The 18,875-nt window shown below is 42.3% G+C and overlaps 1 pseudogene; it reads left to right on the top strand.

Annotated features, from left to right (window-relative positions):
* The first annotated feature begins 277 nt into the window (after window positions 1-277).
* On the top strand, window positions 278-18,200 carry LOC138452888 (serine/threonine-protein phosphatase 2A regulatory subunit B'' subunit beta-like; annotated as a pseudogene).
* Window positions 18,201-18,875: the final 675 nt, after the last annotated feature.

Raw genomic sequence — 18,875 nt, 5'->3', positions numbered from 1 at the left:
CGGTTCAAGTGGGACTGTTAGGATGTAGCAGTTGTACCCTGCTGCTGGTTGGAGGCTGACGGAGCGGTGTCCGTGAGGTTTCTTTCCATTGTACCTGTACTTTGAGACTTGCAAATAAACACCAAAGAACATCTGGTGTGTCGACTTACTTCATTTGGCGACAAGGTTGGTGGCCATCTTGCTCTCCAAAGTACCCTCTGGCACTGGCGGTTCCCAACTGCCCCCCAGAAGAGGACGGTGCCTCACTCTCTGTAAATTTGCTTCCAGAGTACGGAACATGTTGGTGCCAAGTTACAAGCTACTTGACTGGCACAAAAGTAATGGACGAGCTATAGTACATGGCGGATCCAAGCGCACAGAAGTAAGGGACAAGCTGCAGCGGAAGGCGATCCGAGACCCCACAAGTAAGGACCCGGGGGAGGAAGTTTGGCCGCATTCAGGAAAGTTGTGAACGTGCGCAGTGGCACATACTCCTGTGCATGCGTTCTTCCATGCGCATGCTGCACACGTCAGCGCTACCTTGAAGTAGTCGCATCGTTTCTCTGGCAACGTTTGACGCTTTCCAGATGTGCGGAAAGCACTGCACAACGTCGCATATGTGCAGCGGCCATTTTAAGAACAAGTTAATTTCATAAAGTTACCATGACAGCCAGTCACTATGAACAATTGCACTCCAATCTGAACGAAATTGAAGGTTTATGCTATCAGCAGCTAGGTACACAGTTTAACTATTATAAGACATCCATCAAATCTTACACCAATACTGTGTGACAAATGCAAGGTGTAACTATACCCCCCCAACCATTTTTAGCTATAGCTCGAGATCCCCCAATTTCATGCAGAGAATGTAAGGAGTATTGGGGCAACTACATAGGAAGAATTGAAAATGAAAACTTTATACACCAGCTAAAAAGGAAAAGTTACTTTTGCACTCTTGGGCCCTGAATGATATAGAATTTACAGAGAACTGCCACCACTGAGAATAGGTGAAAGGGATGGATTTGATGAATATGAACAAGTATTAAAAAGTTTGGATATTTACTATTACCCCAAAACAAATGTGGCAGTAAATTGGTACTATGTTTATACCAGAAAGCAGGAAACAGACAAAATAGTGGATAACTATGTTAGTACATTGAGGACATTAGCAGTGACATGTCATTTTGGAAGAAGACTGACGCAAGAAAATCTAAACAGGGATCAAAGCATAATACAAACCAATAGCAATGTGGTGCATGAAAGGGTGTGGGTGTGGGGAGATCCCTCGCTAGAAGAAACAATTGCAATTCCAAAAAAGGTAGAGCACACAGCGATTTGCACTAAAGCCTTGATGGAGAAAGACAAAGAGATGACAAGATCTGGGAAAGTCACAGCCGTCAGGCCCAAAGATGTGAAAGACACATCAGTGAAATACAAGGAGCATAACAATTAGGATTATAGTAAAGTAGGAAAATTGGAAGAAGCTGTACATGGAGAGAAATTGAGATTAACCAATGGAAGATGTTATCGTGGAAGAAAGGTTTACTATGCTAGCTCTCAATTTTGTCCAGCTCTGAACAAGAAATTCTCCAATTGTGGCATCAAAGGTCATTTTGGCATAGTGTACAAGAATAAAAAGCAAGCAGGTCAAGTGAAATGGATTCAAGAAAACGAGGACAATGACAATGCGGAACATGGACAGCAAGTGAAAGTGGTTACCATAGTATGTGGCAACAAGAAAAGTGCTCCAAAAAGCATATTTGAATTTGATGGCATAAATAACAAACTAATGGTACACTCAGGTTCCCCATATACCATCATCACAAAGGGGAAATGGGAAGAACTATGCAGAAAAGGATACAAGTCTGAACTTGTGAAGCCTGCTATAAGGAATCCGGGAGCACAATTAAATTGATGGGTTACCAAATGACTATCATTGAATTTAAAGCTAGACAGGCAGAAGTTAAGGTGTATGTTGCAAGAAAAGGAGTAATGTATTAGGATGGGAAGATCAAGCAAAGTTGAAAATTAAGCTTAGTACTGGAAGTGTAGAACCTGTTCAATTGTATTATCACGTGGAGTAAATACCGTTGAGTATGCTCTAGGTAAAGACATTTTTTTTCCCTGGAGTGTTCACATATATTATTGGAAAACTGAAGGGATACTCACATAAAATTGAGCTTAAATGTGGTGCAAAACCCATGGTACATAAAGTGAGGCATATACCCTTTGCTTTGAGAGGAGACGTTAAGGAAGAGTTGGGTAGACTTTAAAGGGAAAGAGTGATTGAAGAAGTGGAAGCTTCAGAGTGGATTTTTCCCATAGTGGTGGCAAGAAAGGTGAATGGTAAAGTGAGGATTTGCATGGATCTTAGGGAACTTAATACAGGGATCGTGGTGGAAAAATACCCTTTACCAGTTATATCGGAAATGTTAAATCTTGTAGGTAATGCTGACATGTTCTCCACAATTTATTTTAATGCAGCGTATCACCAGATGCAGTTACATGCTGAATCATGAAAGTATGCTATGTTCATAGCACCGTTTGGATTATATCACTATCTACGCATGCCATCTGGTTTTTCATCAGCGGCTGCTGTGTTTCAAAGGGTAATGACGCATCTGTTAGAAGGTATACCAGCTGTACAGGTTTTCCAAGATGATATCTTAGTGTATGGACTGGGTGAACAAGAACACAATGAAAGGTTATAAAAAGTGTTGGGAAAACCTGAGGAAAGAGGTTTGACAGTGGAATAAGGTAAATGTAAATTTGGTAGGAATTAAGTGGATTACTTAGGACACACCTTATCCAAGGGAGGTTATAATCCTATGTTTATGGCCATGGAAGAAATTGAGAAAGCACCTTACCCATGCAACAAGGAAGAGTTGGACTAATTTTTAGGTTTAGCTGAATATTATAATATATTTATTGAGAGGTTTGCGGGAATTATTCACCTTTTGAGAGAACTTATGAATGATTGTGTCAAAAGATGTATATGTGTGTCCCCTTTGTTAGGAGGTTTCGTCCCGGGCAGGAAATAGATAATCACTGTAGATGCAAGCTGCAAGGGCTTAGGTGCCGTGTTATCGGAGACGGATGGTGATCAAGAGAAAATAGTGATGTTCACATCCAGAGCTGAGAATGAGATGAGATAATCTGTGATTGAAAATGAATTGTTAGCATGTTTTTCGGATGCAGAACATTACAGACAGTATGTGTGGGGTGATATGTTTTTAATAAGAACTGACCATAAACCTAGTGAAGGTTTTGACTGTCAATGGTATGACAAGGGCTATGCCAAGAATTGCGCGTTTGAGTTTAAGATTGTTAGAGTACAATTGTGTGGTGGAATATTTGCCAGGCAAAAAGAATTCTGTTGCTGATTTTCTATCTTGTATGCAAAGGAACAAAAGCATGTCTAAGGAGGAGCTTAATGAAGTTGAGGAGCGGGTGTGTAGTGTAACAATGGCTTTGAATGAAGAAGAGTGGAAAATGCAAGTTAAGGAGGATGATTTGTCTCATATGGTAAGGGAGTTTATTGCAAGAGGGTGGCCGGAAAAGGAACATATAGAGGAAAGTTTTGTTGGGTGTTACATGGTTAGGGGTGAATTGTTGATTGAGGATGATTGGATTTCGAGACACTCAAGGGTTGTACCTCCAAAAAATGGAGGTTACAGATTGTGCTATTGGCACATGAAGGTAATCCAGGTATTACAGTGACTAAAAAGGAAAGTGAGAGAAACATTTTGGTGGCCAGCAATGGATGTTCAAATTGAAAGAATTCTTCACCGGTGCGTGCCATGTAACAATTGTGATAAGAATATGACAACTAGAAGGTTACTATTGACACCTATTCTTGTACCAACATAACCATGTTTAAGTATTTATCTTTTTGGCCCGTATGAAGGTTTGGGATATGGCAATTGTTTTCTGATTGTGATGATCGATAGGTACACACGTTGGCCAGAAGTGGCAGTTGTGGACAGAGTGACATCAAAGAAAGTAGTGGAGTTTTTGGAAAAGATTTTCAAAAAGGAAGGTGTGCCGAAGGAAATACTGTGTGACAATGGTCCTCAATTTGATTCATGAGAAATAAAGGATTTTGCTACTAAAATGGGTTTTTGTTGGAAACATTCATCAGTTTATCACCCAGAAACCAATGGCATGGTAGAAAAGGCTGAATAGGGTGATAGTTGAATGTATACAGTTGGCTAATTTTCTTAATTGGAAGGATTGTTTTAGTGGTTTGCTTCGAGTGTGAGAGTTTCACCACATAGTGCCACTGGTGTGTCGCCTTTCCGGCTTATGAGAGGCAGAGAGCCTAACAGTAAGTTATCGCCTTCATGGATGAATGGAAGGATTAGGAATTAATAAGGTGAATTAAGGTTTTGTGGTTGACAAAATGCTGGAAATGCAGAGGAAGAACAAAGAGTATCGTGACAGAAAATGTAAAGGTATTATTAACAAGAAAGGTAAGGCGATGGAAACTATGTTGGTTGGTGATTTTGTAAAGGCGAGGAAGGACAGAGAATGTAGGAAAGGTCTATCTAGGTTTTCTGATCCCATGAGAATGGTGCAATGTTTTGGAGATGCTATTAAGGTGGAGGACGGCACAGTCTGGAATCTGGGTAGAGTTGTTAAATGTGGTAATGGTGAAGAAGTATTAAAAAGGAGAGAGAACAGGAGTGAGAACAGTGAGAGGACATGGGATCTTTGGAACTATGAGTTGTGGAAAGAAGGCAGTGATAATAGGAGTGTAATGAAGCTGGTGGCGGTAGTGGGAGTTCACACTGCGAAGTGTTGAATGAGAGGAGAGAGGGTAGAGAAGGTAGTGAAGTGAGGAAGAGTGGAGGGAATAAGATTTTACCAAAGAAAATGCTGATATTTAGTTGTATACAAAAAATGACGAAATGTTGTGTTGTGGTGTTTGGCGTGGTTGTGATATGTTGCTAATATATGTTACATGGATGCGGTAGCGTCCATGTAGTTATGGTTAAGTTGGTGTTTCCATAGGAAGAGCATTTTTTGGGTGGCTTATAACTTCGCTCCCTCTGGACGAATCCTCACCAAACTTTGCAAGTATATGGCCCACTCTGAATTTTTTTGCAAAGTTTGGTGAGGATTCGTCCAGGGGGGAAAAGCTATAGGGGGGTCCCAAAACTTGTGTTTTTTCCTATAGACATAACAGGCCAAACCGCTGGACGGATTTACACCAAATTTGGGGCTTGGTCCCGAAAGCGTGCTTTTGCAAATTTGGTGTAAATCCGTCCAGTAGTTTTTTATAAAATGACCAAAACGTAAGGCAAAAAAATTAGTGATATCTGTGTTCGCTTCGCGGACGGACTTCCCTGTTCGCTCCGCGGACAGCACCCCGATTGGCCCATGGCCTTGCGTCATGTCCGCGGACATGCAACGTGTTCACTGATTGGACGGCGAGGGGCGTGGAGCGCGTCAGATTTTCTGTCGCGTCCGCCATCTTGTATTCGCCGTTGACCGCGTACAGCGCGGTGAAACGTGGATAAAAAATTGTATTTAGTGCCGTGTGTTGGTGTGTAAGAGTGTTTGGGGAGGGTGGGGGAGTATGAGATAGGTTCAATGTTTTGTTTTTTTATGTGCTAGACGTTTTTGTTGCGTTCGATTTGTCCGTGGAGAACATGGCTGTTCTGACATTTTGTAAATAAACTAAATGGTGGGGTGTTTAGAGGACGGAGTATGTGTCATTTTTGTTCGCAAGGAAGGTAAAAATGAGCTATGAACACTCGCAGTGTACTTAATTGTTCGTATATACACAAACTGGGGGTGTCCTCAGGACGCTGTCCGTATTGTAATCTGTCTAGTTGAATGTGTTCTAAGAACACTCGCGGTGTCCTGAAATGGTTGTAATTTCACAAAATGGGGGTGTTCTGAGAACGTTGTTTGTATTGTTCGTTGTCAGGGTGAAAGTGTTTTAAGACCACTCCTTTTGTCCGCTAATAGTACAATTTCCTATGGGCATCAACCGACTTTTTGTCCACTAAAGAAATGATAAATCCGGCTGGTGTGCGCCGACATTATGTGATAATCCTATGACTGGCGCTATTGACCTGGCTGACTTGCTTTTGCGACACTAAATCATATCTCCCGCCCCTAAGCCTGATATTATCAATGCATTCATATTCCCCGCCTCTCTCCGTGACGTTACAGGGTGTGTCATCAAACGCGCCCAGTCCTCTGCAGTCCTTAGTGACTTTACACAGAACCCGGAAGACAACACATATTATGTCACAACACAGCGCGCCACAATTCAGAATATGCAACAGTGATTTAAAAGCAAACAGCAAGATTGTAAATTTTGTAAAGTACATTTATTTGACATCAAATGTTTAGAGAATATTCAGCAATTTGCATTTGTCTTTGTTGTCGATCCGCAAAAGTTCATGTTTAGGCGCGCGATGTTCCTTTGCGGTACAGAGGGTGTTAGATCAGCTTACAACTCAGTGCACCACAATTCGGAATATGAAACTGTGGTTTAAAAGTAAACAGCAGGATTGTACATTTGGTAAAGTACATTTATTTCACATGAAATGTTTAGTGAATATTCAGCGATTTGCTATTGTCTCAGCTGTCGATCAGCAAAAGTTTATTTAGAGCCACGCGTTGTTCCTTTGCGGTAGATAGGCTGTTGGTTTATGATAAAAGCAGTAAATGGTCGCTCTGATAATCGGAAGGTTGCTCCAACAACGAGCCATTAGACCACCCTATTGGTTGGTATGTTGTTTGTATCCGCTAGTACTGCGTAAGGGCATATTGGTCCTTGGCGATTGTCCCATAAAATGGTGAGGGTCATGAAGTTGCATATTTGGACCTGCACCTGGCAGTTGAAGACCCCATCCGCTGGAGTCTGTAAATCGTGACATAGGCAAAATGGGGCCACATAACTGTTTTAAAAAACATAAATTAGTCTCACCAGCTGATCTTCATTAAAAATCATCATTTTATTTATTAGGGCGTGAAACTATTTGCTATCGAAGATAGTGCAACGGAGTATGTTAATAATAAAATAATAATATTTTCCCATTCATATAGCGCTAAGAACCGTGAGGTATCTAAGTGGTGCTTATTATTAACCACAGTGTGTGGTGCTCATTTATCGACCACAGAAGGATGAAAGGCTGAGTTTGGCCTTGCCGGGATTCGTACTTGCGTTAGCAAGCTGTACACGGATGTCAAAGCGAGCATTGTACTCGCTGTGCCACTTGACAGGCTACAGTGAAGTGGCACAGCGAGTAGAGCGCTTGACCGCCTATAGACCGGTTAAATTATTTGTATTAACCCACCCTGTGTCGTCTGCCTTTTTCAGAGGCCTCTAAACGACAGGGGATCAATTCGGCGGTGATAGTGCGCGGTAGAAAACATTATGCCACTTTCAACGAACAAGTTCAACTTGAGCGGTCTTTAATGCTACGCTATTGTAATTATATTTGGTATAAAATAATCTAAAGGGTTACTTACAGTACAATTGCAATTTCCATTGTCTACGAGTAGTGCAGTCCCAAAATACGACTCCGCGTGTACGAACGATCTTTCGCATAGTGATATAATATATAAAAGTGGTTTCGTTTCAGAAATTTCATCCTTATCTTCTCTTACGTTTTAGCAACATTCCTTCAAGGTCAAAACACAATACAACCTTATAGTCCGCTTCGTGAGCCTCTCCGGGGCCCGAGAAAAAAATGGAAGCAGCTGACCTTCACTGTGAACGAGCATAAATTCTTACTTTGCAACATTCTGTGTAAAGCCATCTGTGAGAAGTTGGTTTTTGCACGCCATGTTTGTATATTGTTTGCGTGATATTAAAAAAAGTTTGTTTAAGGGACGTTATGGTTCTAAGTACAGCCGAAAGACCCCTGAAAATCGCAAGTTATGGTAAGCTATGAAAAATAACTCGCGCCACCACTGTGCACTGCTAAGACTAACACCCAGGACATCAAAGATGACATTGCAAATGTCATTGATGAAATCACTGATGACATCACATGTGTATGTACTTTTCACCAGGGATTTTTATTATAATGTTGCGAAAAAAGTGTCAAGGATATTGCAATAAATATCATACCGTTATTAGTGCTTTGAATGATGCATTGATATAAATAGCATTGTATTATGGGATTCTATCTAGTATACTGAGCTACTAATGGAGAAACACAGCATTGTGTGCAGAGTACAAGATGAAAGTATAATATTTGTAATGTTAATATGTTGAATAATGAAATGATAATTATCCTGAAATGTTCGAAAATTCACAAAATGGGGGTGTTCTCAGGACGTTATTCGTATTGTGTGATTGCTTAGCTGTATGCAATGAGGGAATGGCACAGAGAGCAAAGTGGACGCCGTCCGCGGACACCGCGGCTGTTCGTGGACAGGGCGTGCTACATCCGGGTTTTTCCAGGAAATCCAACATGGAAAGAAGACTGTACGGATCAGCCAATCAGATGTCGAGGTTGTGGATTTGTGTTGAAAGAGACTGTGTGTGGTGAAGATGGCAGAAGTAGAGAAAGTCAGGGTGTTGGTGCTTGGAGATATGTTTGTGTATGGTTTACAACAGTACGCTCAATGCAGGCATGTTGCAAAGAACTTTGATGTGAAAGGAGTGGAGGTGGTGTGGAGCACTGTGCCTGATTGCAATGTAGAGGGAATTGTACAAGTTTGTGACGATATGGCCACAATGAACAGTCTGCATGTGGTAGTTTTGCACTATGGTGCTTTCCATTTGGGCAACGTCAGTGCCCCTACTTTGTTGGCTGATTTGGAACGCTTTGTTCAAGCCGTAATGAAGATCCTTCCAAATGTGAAAGTAATTTTTTCTGGATTACTACCTAGGGCAATATGGGACAATAGTTCAGTTTTTTGTCCTCAGCAAAACATTGCTAGGTGTGTCATCAACCAAGGCATGTGTGCCTTCATGCTTAGAGCTGGTATGTTCTTCTCTAATAATGAGAATATTGATGCCATTAATGCTGTTAATTTTAAAGAAGATGGCATTTCTTTATCTTTTACGGGAAATGCCTTTCTATTTTGGAATGTAAGGGTTGCTTTGGAGAAGGTTATGTGAAGATTTTAGGAGTAAAGTAAGAAAAAAACAAGAAAAAAAATACAAAATAACAGGTGTCTGTCAAGCATCTGTAAAAAAAAACGGCTCTTTTCAGAGCCAACTTCAAAGGGGAAATGGGGCACACTATTTAAATTTACATTCACCACGCTCAGATTTTCGATATGTCCGTGGACAGGGCGGTAGTCCGCAGACATGAAAATCACTACGAGGGGGTTAGTATGTACTATGTTACGTGTATATGAAGTCAGGGATATTATGCTTAAGTTGTGCTACCAAAAACCTATGAAATTCAGTAAAAAAACTTTGTTAAAGGGACGTTATGGTTAAGTTGCACTACTAAAAACCTATGAAATTCAGTGAAAAAAAATTGTTAAAGGGACGTTATGGTTCAAAGTAAAACCGAAAAACCCCTGAAATTCGGCAGTTATGGTAACATAAGCAACCATAACTCGCGCCACCGTGCACTGCTAACACTAACACCCAGGACATCAAAGATGACATCACAAATGTTATTGATGACATCACTGATGACATCACATGGCTGGCTCTCCCTTTTTATCCTTTACTGACATATCGAAGCCACATAGTTTTCTTCAGTAACAGTCAGGAAGTAAAAATTGAAAAGGTACTATATTTGTAGACTTAGGGTCAAGTCACATCATATGAAACATACACAAAGCGGAAGACACAGGTTTGAAAGAGAGCAATCCTTTCTGTGCATGAAGATAATCATTAGGGTTATCAGCACTTTCTCATAGTTTTATTTTTATTACTCTACCTTCCCTGTATATGCTCATATTTGTATACATTGTACTCACTCTCCTTTCCTTTGGGTGCAGTCACATCATGTGATACACATACATATGGTAAGTAGCAGCTTTGAAACAGAGCAATAGTTTCTCTGCATAAAGACAATCAGTTAGGTTATGAACTCTTTCTGCTACTACTTCAGCTTTTTTGTTTACTTCACTGTCCCTGTATATACTCATATTTGTATGTGTTGTTGTCTCTTTGTGTTCTGTCTGTAATAATTATGTATTAAGTGGGTTTTATTATCTACTTATTACATGTTTCACAGTACTCAAAACTCTAATAAGAAAGCAGTTATCATTTCAGTATTCAACATGGCAAGATTATGAATATGGCACCTTCATCATGTATGCTGCACACACTGCCTATGTTTCTGCATGAGTAGCTTAGTATACTGGATAGAACTTCATAATAGAATGCTATTTATATCAATGCATTGCTTAATGCACTAATTAGCTCATGATATTTATCCCAATGATCCTTGATAGTTTTTGGTCAGCATTATAAGAATCCCTTGTACAGAGTTTTTATGAAAAGTAAATGCACATATGATGTCATCAGTAATGTCATCAATGACATTTGTGATGTCATCTTTGATGTCCTGGGTGTTAGTGTTAGCAGTGCACGGTGGTGCGAGTTATGGTTGCTTATGTTACCATAACTGCCGAATTTCAGGGTTTTTTCGGTTTTACTTTGAACCATAACGTCCCTTTAACAAAGTTTTTTCACTGAATTTCCATAGGTTTTTAGTAGCGCAACTTAACCATAACGTCCCTTTAACAAAGTTTTTTTACTGAATTTCATAGGTTTTTAGTAGCGCAACTTAACCATAACGTCCCTTTAACAAAGTTTTTTCACTGAATATATATATATATATATATATATAATAGTTGTTGCCATTCATGCATACTTTTTTAATAGTTTTATTATTTTATTAATTGTACATTTTGGGGGGATGTGTAGTATGGTGTCTGTTGGAGTCAGCTGACAGATGCACAGTATGCATGGAATGTTTGGAGTATGCGAGGTCATGAATAAGGGTTAAGAATGTCACGGTTCAAGTGGGATGGTAAGGATATAGCAGTTGTTCGTGCTGCTGATTGGAGGGTGACGGAGCGGCGTTCATGAGGTTTCTTTCCATTGTACCTGTACTTCGAGACTTGCAAATAAACACTAAAGAACCTCTGGTGTGTCGACGATCACTTCAAAAACATGTATCCAACATATGGATTTAAGTGTTTCTTACCCACCCTCTGAGCCAGAAGTTAGCTCCGGTGTAACCACTGACAGCACTTTTTCACCAAAGAGCAAATATTGAACCTGTGCCTATTTAGCAGAGCACACTTTTTTTTTGTTGTTGCAGAAAACGGCATTCATTTTGTGTTTATAGAAACAAAATCTCAAGGGAGTCCATCTTTGTAGATAGCATTCTGTCACACAGCTATATCAACATTCCTTCTCAGAATGTCACGCATAAGTCTCTGACCCATTCTTTTCAGTGACTGCCAATCGTATCTCCTTGTTTGCTACAATGACATTTCAAATTAGTGAGGTAGGCCATTCACTTTCGATGCTTTCCTGCTCTCCATTCACTTGGGTTACCCTGGAGGAGATTGCCAATGAAGCGCGTTGCGTTCTGGGTAAAGCTGTGGATTGTTTGTGATTGATCCTGAATTGCCCTGTATGCCTTACGACTTGGGATATGTGATCCGAGCTTTGTTATTGACCCGTCTAAAGTATGACCTTAAAAGTCTATAGAAATGAAATAAAATAGGAGAAATGCTGGGACATAGTCTGAGGAACATTCTAATACATATACTGTGGGACAGTCTAGTAATAATAATGTGTTCTTAGATACCACTTGCTATTAGATTCTGTCACAACTATGCCGCTCAAACAGCAGCAGGTACCCATTGCGGACCAGCTGGGGCATGCATTTCATTTCATTGTTACAATTCATGCTGAACTACATCCATTCATATTCCTGACCTTACAGTCCCTTTGGAAGGTATTGGAAGTTCCCTCATTATTCAATTTTGAGGGTCTGAGCACTAGACTCCTCAGATGCCATAAAGGCTAGCTCCAGAGCAGAAGGAGGCAGATTGCTGCGTGTGGTCCAGGTGCTGCTCATGAGTTTGCTTAAGCCCTAGGTGTGTCAGTACATATGCAGCAGCCTGAAGGAACACTTTGTCCCTGCACAGAATGTACGTCCTGCCCCTCTTTCTTTGAGCCATGGTTGTCTGTGTCTTGTTGCTGCGGTTCCCATAACCTACTTCAGTTTCAGTGCCTGTGCCCCCTGCCCTCCATGCCTCCTCCTGCATTACTTTCCTCTCTGCCTGAAGCCCTGTAACCTTTGCCCTGCAATCCTATTATTCCTGCCTTGCGGCAAGGTGCCCTCTGCTATGAAACCATGTATTCTCTGCCTGGAGCTGCTCTGCTCCCCTGCCCTGCACCCCTGCTTTTCTGCTTGCTGCTCTGTGCCCTTTGCCCTAGAGTTCTGTTCGCTTTGCCCTGCAGTCCTGCTTCTCTGCCCATGGTCTTGTTCTCTCTGCCTGCAGCACAGAGTCCTCTTCTCTGCAACCCTGTCTGCTCTGCTTGCAGTTCCCCAGCTCCTCTGGCTGCCGTCCTCTTTCCTCTGCCTGCACCGCCCTGCTTTCTGACACCAGCTCTTGTGTTCCCTGCTTGCAGTTCCTTGCTCTGTGCCTGTAGCTCTTGTTATCTGCCCCTAGTGTACTTGATTCTAGTTCAGAACGCACGTGTTGATAGACTGCAGTTCGTTTTTCGTTCTTCCAGTCCTGCTTCAGTTCCCCATTTTCTTCTTACCAGTCTGCAGTTCAGTCCTTGCTATTCTAGTCCTGAGAGTCAGTCCTGAGTTTCCTTGTTCCTAGTCTGTAGTTCAGTCCACAGTTCATTAATTCCAGACCATACTTTCTAGTCTGCACTTTCCGCCCACTCTACCTTTGGGCTTAGTCTTTAATCCTATTGTGTATGCTCTTACTCATTGTTCTCTGTCGTGTACTATGTTTACTTCGACTTCCTGTTGTTTGCCTGGATAGTACTCTGAAGTTTTATGTTACTGTCCTTGTCCTCATTATGCTTATGTAATTCCATGGTTCAGAGTTTGTCTGCTGGGTTTTCCAGAACCCAATCTGTTCCTTTCATTTATCACGTTGCAGTGTTGTCCCATGTGCCGTATTTGTTGACAGTGTGCTGGTTTCTGTTTCAGGAGCCAGTCATTGTTCCTTTCCTGCTGGACCGGTACAGGCTTCGGTCTTGTGAGTATTGTTTTCTTCCTTGTGCCTTAGGGCACTGGCACAGATGTTCACTCCTGCTGCTCCTTTCCGGGAGCATTCAGAGCGAGGCGCTGTAATAGAAACCCACAGAGAAAGCTAGCGTTTCCCCTCACATATGGGAAACTCTGTGACTATTCTGTGTACGCTGTAAATGGCAACCAAACATGTGTGTCTTAGTTCGACTCCGGGACCTTTTCTGATCACCGTCATTGTTACTAGTATATACTTATATACTATTCTTTTGTGTCTGAAGGGCTCTTTTCTTTATTGTGTCTTGTATGTTGTTATAGCTTCCGCTTTGGCTGTACAGGCCCCACATCAAGCCCCTGGTAGAAAATCAGTTATTACTATTATACCACTCCTTTTATCAGCCTTGGACGGATGAATGGTTGTATCAAAGCTAAATGATGTGATTTTTTTTTTTAATTGGTATAGTTTCAAATTAAACAATCCGGGAGAACTTAAAAAACACACTCATAAACAGCCCTATGTTTTGACATGTAGCAGTGTAAGAGTGTATTTTTCCACCTTCTGGGGTATGTAATGTTTATTATTAAAATATCCTTTCAAAAAGTGTAAATCACATAGTTCACTATCTCACCCTTTCTACTTAAAAGGACTGTGTGCAGCTGGTGCAAGCGGATCTAGGATAAGTGAACTCTGTCCACCCACCTGTCCGTCACTGCTGATCATTTGGTGTCTCTTTCTTGGCTCTCTGTTTCATAACGCTGTCTCTTTCTTTCACAACCTAAGCTGATTTCCAACCTCATTTCCTTGGCGGTAAGTCAGCTGACAATAGTGGATTAAGGTCACGTGACCTCTGCCCAGCCCACCTGCTTAGGAATGCACCCTGCTTTCCGGTCTTAGCTCTTCGATCACAGGGCGTCTTTCACTGGGGTTCAGAAGCAAAGGGCAGATGAAGAAAATGGCAATTCATGCTTATTCCTATTAGTGCCTGGAAAAGCCTGGAATCCCTGCTCCTTTCTTCTCAGGTAAGACCCGGCTCTTCCCAACTGAAAACCATCCATTGCTCACCGTGACCACCTTGGGTTTTTGTTAGGAAACACTAGCGGCATAAGCCGATCCCGCCGACGGTAGCAGACATTTATTTATTTTTTTAATGTTGTTGTTTAAAGCGCTGACATAGCTCGAGAGCAGGAGAGCACTGAACAGGGTGTGGGTAGCTAACTTTTGGGCTGTCATCTTTTAACAGTAGCGCAGGAACATGGTAAGAGCGGGTCCCGTGACCCCACTTCCTTCCTTCTACCTGCCATTCACTGCTGACCATGCCCACCTCTGGCTTTATTTATGGGACATCAATGGCATAAACCGATCCAGCCTGTACAAGCCAATGCATTGAGAGCAGGTTATGTGACATTGCTCTTCCTGGCTTCTACCCACTCTTCACTCCTGACCTCTGCCACCACAAGCCGTTTCCCGTAGGCGTCCTCATCATTGAAGATCCTCAGCAAAGGACGTAGCCATTTGTGCCTGTTTGAGCCGGCAGGGGCAAGGTTGGACCCTCTCCACCTTGCTACTGGTGTGAAATAACCATGCGTTTCTCACAAACCCAGCTCTGCCCCACACTCTCCAGTGACCACTCGGACAAATGCACTCATCCCCATTGCACATCTAACCTGGCCAACCTTCCCCAAATACCCCTTGTCACTGATCTTCCTTCCCCCTCATGCCATACACCCTCTTTAATGCTACTTAACTCCCACTCAGCCTTCCTACATGCACCAGAAATGTTGAACTTGATCAATGGCAATAATCTGAGTGCTATCTTTATTACCAAAACCTGGCTTACACCAACGGCCTCCTTTCTGTGATGTCCATGTCCCACTAATACCCAGCGCCCAACGTGTTGATCGGTTGAGAAAAACAGGGGGAAGAGTGGCAGTCATCCACAAAATCAGCTTGCCATGTACGGTACATAATCAATCACCATTGGATTTAATGGAAACTCTCACTTGCCAAATCCCTCTCTCACAGAAGCACTCAGACACTTTTCATCTCATCTATGGACCACTGTACAGGTGTGCTACCTTCCTACATGAGATTACAGACTTGCTTTCTACAGCTTCAGTCTCTCAACTGACCAAAGTCTTCATGAGAGACTTCAACCTCCCCAGGACCAAAAACTCCAAAATACCGGAGAAGCATTAATGTACCTGGCAGAATTGCTGGACATAACCCAACTTGCAGTAGCCCCCAAGTGTATTATGGGTAATACTTTAGACCTCATCTAATCCTCTCCTCCACTCAGCAGTTGTGTGGACCCTAGCACGTGCAACTGGACAGACCATGCAGCCATTCCATTCTCCCCATCACACATTCCCTGGAAGCCCACATGGGACAAGATAAATGCTTGTGGAATGTCACTCTTTCAAAAACGTTCCAGCGAAGGAGCTGAATAAATAGTATTTTCCACTAGGTTGCCCAAAAGGCAACCTGAACATTGATTCTGTAATCTGAAAAATAGAAACGACCTTCTGTCACAGCCATCAGTCCAGTTTCATGTGCACACACTCAGTCATTGGCTTGCCATTCCCATTATGCTGTTGGACTGCCACCCAGAAAGCATACTTGTGGCGCCACCATAGCCAACCCCCGTGGAATGCAGGGAAAAGCCACCTGGACTCTGTCTTTGCGCCTCTGGCACCAAGTTCATAGTGTGAGTGGAGAATAATAGAAGGAACTGGTAACTTCCCTCAACATGGCTGAGTGATGGGCCATGGTCTTTTCCTACAAGCGGTCCAGCGTATGGGTGTGGCTGAATATATAAGCCACACCCTTGCATTCAACCATTTCTTTGCGTTAATCTGCTTCGTTCAGCGTAATGCTCACTGCATCCCGGCAATCTGAAATTAAAAGAAGAAGAAACCATCAGATCCAGGAACCAGCACGAACAACTCCAGTGTAACAGCATTGCACTTACCTGAATTTCCACTCTGCCATCCCGGCTCGGGCATTCCCCATGTCATTCGGAGCACCTAGTCAGTTGCTCATCTCCGTGGCAGCCGCGTTCGATCCGCAGCTTCGGGACCTGCAGAAACAAGACAAGTGAGTAAGGCGGACATAAAACACTGCACATCAAAGGCAGCGCGAGTCTGCATAACGCATGTATACTCACAGCATCAGCTTGAAGGAAAGACTGGCTCACGGACATAAAACACCACGCATCCAAGGCAGCACGAGTCTGCATAACATACGTGTACTCACAGCATCAGCGTGAAGGGAAGACTGGCTCACAAATGCTGCGCACACTACAATATCTGCTGCACCGTGATAAGGAGGCTTCATCACCGCTGAAAGACCAACTCCTAGCTAGGAGCAACAAGGAAAGAGACTGCCAAATCCAACCAAGGAGTAAGCAAGAACTATAACCGACCAAACACGAGCTGAGACTTTTCTACAGCCAATGCCGCAGCTGGACTGGGCTTGGACTTTCAAAACCTTACGAACCAGTGATGTAACTTGGTTTCACCTAAACACAGAAGAACAGACATTGTGCCCCTGCTGAGAAGAAGCAGGACGGAGAGTTTGCCTGCAAATACTACAAGGTGAGCAGAATCCAAAGGGGCAAAAGAAGGGACAAGACACACTGGGGGGTGGGAAAAATATCAGAAAAACATTAACCCCATTCCCTTGTTGTAGGAATTGACCCATGGTAGGAGCTGATCCTAGGACAGACCAGGCACCCAACGTGCGCCCAGCAGATATCCGTGCTAAGGCTCCAGGCGCTCCTGCAGAGATAAAGTGAGCGTAACTCCTTCTGTCAGTTCCCAAAAGAAAAAGCAACACTAGAAGACATGGAGGTAGTAGCAAAGCCTTGTGGTTGCCCCCTGTGCTGGAAAGATCCTCTGTTTTATGGTGCTGAGGAGAGGGGACAGGCTACATTTCTGTCCACAAATGTATGACAATGTGGGGAACTGTTATGATGACGCAGCAAAGATCCTGCAGCTTCTCGCAATGCCTGGCTGCAACTATTTGGAGCAGGAGGACTTCATTCTGTTTTTGCAGGATTTGATGAACAGCAATCCCCTTATAACATTTTTAAAAGAATCATCTGAATTTCACTCCCGCCACATTACTGCAGTAGCTCAGCTGATATTTTACTGAGTCAATAGATCCTGGTCTGGGAAAACAATGTGTGCAGAACCCTGGAAAAGCAACTTTCTATAAAATATGACACTATTGAAAGAGGAAGATATCAACCAGTCAATGGAATAATTCTCCTATGAACATTTCTATGTCATCTACTGAAGGTTTTGGGAACTGGACACTGACCATGACCTCTGTATTGACCAACAGGATCTAGCTCGGCACAGTAATCATGCTATATCAAATCGAATACTACAGATAATATTCTAGGAGCAGTAACAAGGTGCAAGAAGGCACCAAAAGAAGGGGAAATTAATTATGCTGATTTTGTGTGGTTCTGATATCGGAAGAGGATAAAAAGATCCCTACAAGTATTGAGTACTGGTTTTGTTGCATGCACCTGGATGGAGATGGTGTTTTATCAATGCATGAACTGGAGTACTTTTATGAAGATCAGTACCAGAAAATGAAAAGCATGGACATTGAATGTTTATCATTAGAGGACAGCCTTTGCTAGGCGCTGGATCGTGTGAAACCACAGGTGGAAGATATAATAACCCTAAACCCCTTAAGGAAATGTAAACAAGCAGATCTGTTCTTTGACACCATGTTGAACCTTGAAAAGTACCTGGCCCATGGAACAGAAATATACATTATCTGTTCAAAGTTGATGGACATGAAAACCGAGGATATTTCATGCTGGGAGAGATATGCTGCAGAGGAATATGATATCCCGGAAGCTGAGGATGTAGCTGGTGATAACTAGAAAGATGGTAGTGATGCTGAGCTGAGTTCCCCGGGGGATTCAATTGACTAATGAGGAACATTTGTCAGTGGATAAAAGATCTTTCTTTGAAAAGCCACAGGCAGCTGGCTTAGACTTGGGAGACTAGGAGTATGAAGATGACTTTGCGTGATCATCCAGTGCAGAATTTAAAGGACCATGTGCAACTGGTCTGCTTCTGCCCCCAACACGCCTTTGTGCTCTATCAAGAGAGTTCTGACAAGCACAATGTATTCATCATTTGGTTACTGTATGCAATTACAATTGCGTTTAAATGTTCGTTCTGAACGATAAGGATTGATTGTAACTGTTTTCTTTATTGTTTGGAATACAGGCTGAGAATTGGATGTATAGAAATATGTATTTAAATATGTGCTGCACAAATGTGTAGTGGAAAAAAAAACAATGACAACATTTTCTTTTATACAACGTTGTCCCAGTTTTCGGATCTATTTAAAAGAGGTAATGTTTCTGTTGTGGGAACCATTTGTATGTATGTACTATATTGACTGAAAAGTGAATTTGCATATTTTTCGGTGCACCGTGCGTTAGGAGTCTCGCTTTTGCATTCCGCCCCTTCTCTTTAGAGTGGAGACCGTTTGGTAAATGGCCATGGTAAGGTGAATGAAAAGGGAATGACTTTGCTTTTGGGCTCAAACGATAGCCTAAGATTTAAGTGTAAATTGCAGTTTTAGGAGTTCGATTTTTGATGGCTCAGCTTCCTACTTATGATGTTTACAACAGAGGTCAGTTGATCAATATAGACCTTAATAATGCTGTAAGGTTTGCTAAACTGTATGGATGGATA

The sequence above is a fragment of the Ambystoma mexicanum genome, chromosome 4p (assembly GCF_040938575.1).
Source record: "Ambystoma mexicanum isolate Mex_15411 chromosome 4p, UKY_AmexF1_1, whole genome shotgun sequence".
Classification (NCBI taxonomy): domain Eukaryota; kingdom Metazoa; phylum Chordata; class Amphibia; order Caudata; family Ambystomatidae; genus Ambystoma; species Ambystoma mexicanum.
This window is presented reverse-complemented; position numbering and strand designations above follow the sequence as displayed.